Genomic DNA, 4,776 nt, shown 5'->3' with positions numbered 1-4,776 from the left:
CAAGAGATCAGCTACCCTTGCGATGGGAAGATGAGATTAACTGTAAAGGTCATAGCTGTTGGAGCCACTGCAATGTCTTCCACATTTTCGTCAATGAGAAACATCGTGTCTGTGTTTTATTTCTACCAGCCTGTGGTGTGGTAGTTGTATAGTTTATGCCATGCGACGTTCAGTTTTCTTTGGGAGCCAGAGGATCGAAACGTGTTAATGTCGGTTTAGCAACAGCTGACACGGGCCTCTACGTCATCATTGAAAAAAACAAAGTGTACGGAGGTGTACACTGATTGGGCGTGTTACAACCGAAAAACCAGTGTATTAAACTGCTTATGAAGGAGCAATACAGGAACCCTCTCGTGTGATTGATAGTCTGTTGGATATCGTAATCCTACAGGTGATGAAACTTCACATCGGTCTGTAGAAGCAACTTCGATTACGAACCACCTGCTTCAATTAATCAATACCTATATACACTCCTGGAAATTGAAATAAGAACACCGTGAATTCATTGTCCCAGGAAGGGGAAACTTTATTGACACATTCCTGGGGTCAGATACATCACATGATCACAATGACAGAACCACAGGCACATAGACACAGGCAACAGAGCATGCACAATGTCGGCACTAGTACAGTGTATATCCACCTTTCGCAGCAATGCAGGCTGCTATTCTCCCATGGAGACGATCGTAGAGATGCTGGATGTAGTCCTGTGGAACGGCTTGCCATGCCATTTCCACCTGGCGCCTCAATTGGACCAGCGTTCGTGCTGGACGTGCAGACCGCGTGAGACGACGCTTCATCCAGTCCCAAACATGCTCAATGGGGGACAGATCCGGAGATCTTGCTGCCCAGGGTAGTTGACTTACACCTTCTAGAGCACGTTGGGTGGCACGGGATACATGCGGACGCGCATTGTCCTGTTGGAACAGCAAGTTCCCTTGCCGGTCTAGGAATGATAGAACGATGGGTTCGATGACGGTTTGGATGTACCGTGCACTATTCAGTGTCCCCTCGACGATCACCAGTGGTGTACGGCCAGTGTAGGAGATCGCTCCCCACACCATGATGCCGGGTGTTGGCCCTGTGTGCCTCGGTCGTATGCAGTCCTGATTGTGGCGCTCACCTGCACGGCGCCAAACACGCATACGACCATCATTGGCACCAAGGCAGAAGCGACTCTCATCGCTGAAGACGACACGTCTCCATTCGTCCCTCCATTCACGCCTGTCGCGACACCACTGGAGGCGGGCTGCACGATGTTGGGGCGTGAGCGGAAGACGGCCTAACGGTGTGCGGGACCGTAGCCCAGCTTCATGGAGACGGTTGCGAATGGTCCTCGCCGATACCCCAGGAGCAACAGTGTCCCTAATTTGCTGGGAAGTGGCGGTGCGGTCCCCTACGGCACTGCGTAGGATCCTACGGTCTTGGCGCGCATCCGTGCGTCGCTGCGGTCCGGTCCCAGGTCGACGGGCACGTGCACCTTCCGCCGACCACTGGCGACAACATCGATGTACTGTGGAGACCTCACGCCCCACGTGTTGAGCAATTCGGCGGTACGTCCACCCGGCCTCCCGCATGCCCACTATACGCCCTCGCTCAAAGTCCGTCAACTGCACATACGGTTGACGTCCACGCTGTCGCGGCATGCTACCAGTGTTAAAGACTGCGATGGAGCTCCGTATGCCACGGCAAACTGGCTGACACTGACGGCGGCGGTGCACAAATGCTGCGCAGCTAGCGCCATTCGACGGCCAACACCGCGGTTCCTGGTGTGTCCGCTGTGCCGTGCGTGTGATCATTGCTTGTACAGCCCTCTCGCAGTGTCCGGAGCAAGTATGGTGGGTCTGACACACCGGTGTCAATGTGTTCTATTTTCCATTTCCAGGAGTGTATTTAACTGGATCGCTACATATGTTTGGGTGATAGACATGAATGCACACTGACAAGGGAACCTCCCCATCGCAGCCCCCTCAGATTTAGTTATAAGTTGGCACAGTGGATAGGCCTTGAAAAACTGAACACAGATCGATCGAGAAAACAGGAAGAACGTGTGTGGAACTATGAAAGAAATAAGCAAAATATACAAACTGAGTAGTCCATGCGCAAAATAGGCAACATCAAGGAGAGTGTGAGCTCAGGAGCGCCGTGGTCCCGTGGTTAACGTGAGCAGCTGTAGAACGAGAGGTCTTTGGTTCAAGTCTTCCCTCGAGTGAAAAGTTTAGTTTCTTTATTTTCGCCAAGTTGTCGGGTGATGCTGAGGGAATTAGATTAGGAAATGAGACACTTAAAGTAGTAAAGGAGTTTTGCTATTTGGGGAGCAAAATAACTGATGATGGTCGAAGTAGAGAGGATATAAAATGTAGACTGGCAATGGCAAGGAAAGCTTTTTTGAAGAAGATAAATTTGTTAACATCGAGTATAGAGTTAAGTGTCAGGAAGTCGTTTCTGAAAGTATTTGTACGGAGTGTAGCCATGTATGGAAGTGAAACATCGACGATAAATAGTTTGGACAAGAAGAGAATAGAAGCTTTTGAAGTGTGGTGCTACAGACGAATGCTGAAGATTAGATGGGTAGGTCACATAACTAATGAGGAGGGTTTGAATAGAATTGGGGAGATGAGGAGTTTGTGGCACAACTTGACTAGAAGAAGGGATCCGTTGGTAGCACATGCTCTGAGGCATCAAGGGATAACCAATTTAGGATGGGAGGGCAGCGTGGAGGGTAAAAATCTTAGAGGGAGACCAAGAGATGAATACACTAAGCAGATTCAGAAGGATGTAGGTTGCACTAAGTACTGGGAGATGATGAAGCTTGCACAGGATAGGGTAGCATGACGAGCTGCATCAAAGCAGTCTCAGGACTGAAGACCACAACAACAACAACTACATATGATCTGTCCGTTCGTTCATTGACGTCTCTGTTCACTGTAATAAGTTTAGTGTCTGTGTTTTGCGAACACACCTCAAAACCGTGCGATTACTAGACGAAAGGACGTGCCTCTCCAATGGGAACCGAAAACATTTGAATACATCTCACGTATTTAATGCACTCTCGTCCAAAGCAGCGAACAGTCAACTGCCAGCCAGGGAGCCTCGTTAGCAGGAATACTCTCTCTTCCGTGCGCTGTAGTCGACTGACGTCGTGTGTTTCGATGTTTGTTTAGGTGTAGCGTCCCCATACTACGGCGCAGTTACCTCGCATCGGACGGACGGACGGACGGACAGATAATAATTATCTGAAAATAAAAAATTAACCTTTTCACTCGTGGGAAGACTTGAACCAAGGACCTCTCGTTCTGCAGCTGCCCACACTAACCACGGGACCACGGCGCTCCTGAGCTCACAATAACCTTGATGTTGCCGGTCTTGTGCATGGACTACTCAGTTTGTATATTTTGCTTATTTTTTTAATAGTTCCACACAACTTCTTCCTGTTTTCTCGATTGATCTGTGTTCATTTTTTCAAGGCCTATCCGCTGTGCCAACTTATAACTAAATCTGAGGGGGGTGCGATGGGGAGGTTCCCTCGTGAGAGGTAGTTTGGAGAAGTGTGGCGAAATTTTCGTCCTTCCTCCATGCCATGTTTGATGTGTTTGTAGTCTTCCTAATTTTCGCAACAAGAAACACCATAACAGATCATACTCTCTCCTACTACCTCGCGTTCTAGGAGAAAGCTTCGTTTGGGGCTGGTATTATACACTGTACACGGCTGGCTGAGATATGACGCCATGTTCCCATTTCCACTGAGTGGCCAAAACGCGCTCCTGTCGCATTAACTCAGCTCGTCCTGATTCCCTACAGGATGCAGAAGGTCTGACCGGGTAGATATAGTGCTCTCAAAATTCCGTACAAGTCAGACATAAACTGGATCACATGGACTAAGCTGCAGGAAGGGCGATGCAGAGACTTAGGAGCAGTTACAAGATGCAGAGAGATTGTCTAAAAAACAGTGCTGGAGTTTGTGTCATATGGGTTCCTCAGCAGACAGGTTCAAAAAATGCGACTCATTTCGAGATATGAGACTACCACGAATATGATTCACCAGTGGCTGTAATCGTTAAAAGATGTCTCTACAGGATCCAACGCAAGTAAGTGGTTGAATGGATAGACTTGGTTCCATATTGGGGACAGCATTTCTACCAGAAAGCCTATCACTATCCAGAAAGCCTATCACTATCAACTGCTCATGTGTGTGTACCTGTAGACTCAAGATCGTTTTTAATGCATGGTGGCGATAAGGCAGTCGCGACGATCCTGTTTTTAATAGCACGATCCTTACGCGAAATGTATGTTGTAGGCTGTAGACTCCCTCTGTGGTCAACTCCAGATGTCATTTCTCAATAGTGCTCCTCGAAAGGAACATCGTGTTCAATTCCAATTTGACCTACCTGGTGAGTGTCATCTGACTACAGAAAAAGCAAAAACAAGAATTACTCGCCATGCAAAGTGCCTCTGATGATCAATTTAATTTCGAAATAACGAGGACATTCTGCGCTGATCGGTAGTTTTCGCAACAAAATAGGCGGAGTTTTTTTCCTGGTTTTACACAGGGTGGGTATGTCTCTGCTGATCATTTATGATCAGTGGATGTCACAAAATGATGAGATGTGAGGGCAGTCTAATGTAAAAAACTATACCGATTTTGATCATAAAGCTAAATGAAAATGGACTTTGTCTATTTTCATGGAAAGAGGACATTTATTATCATCGTGAATGTTTTTTTCGTTTTTTTAACAGTTGCTTTATTATAGGACTCGAGTTGATGTTAAATACTGC

Source organism: Schistocerca serialis, chromosome 7 (genome assembly GCF_023864345.2).
Source record: "Schistocerca serialis cubense isolate TAMUIC-IGC-003099 chromosome 7, iqSchSeri2.2, whole genome shotgun sequence".
Classification (NCBI taxonomy): Eukaryota; Metazoa; Arthropoda; class Insecta; order Orthoptera; family Acrididae; genus Schistocerca; species Schistocerca serialis.
This window is presented reverse-complemented; position numbering follows the sequence as displayed.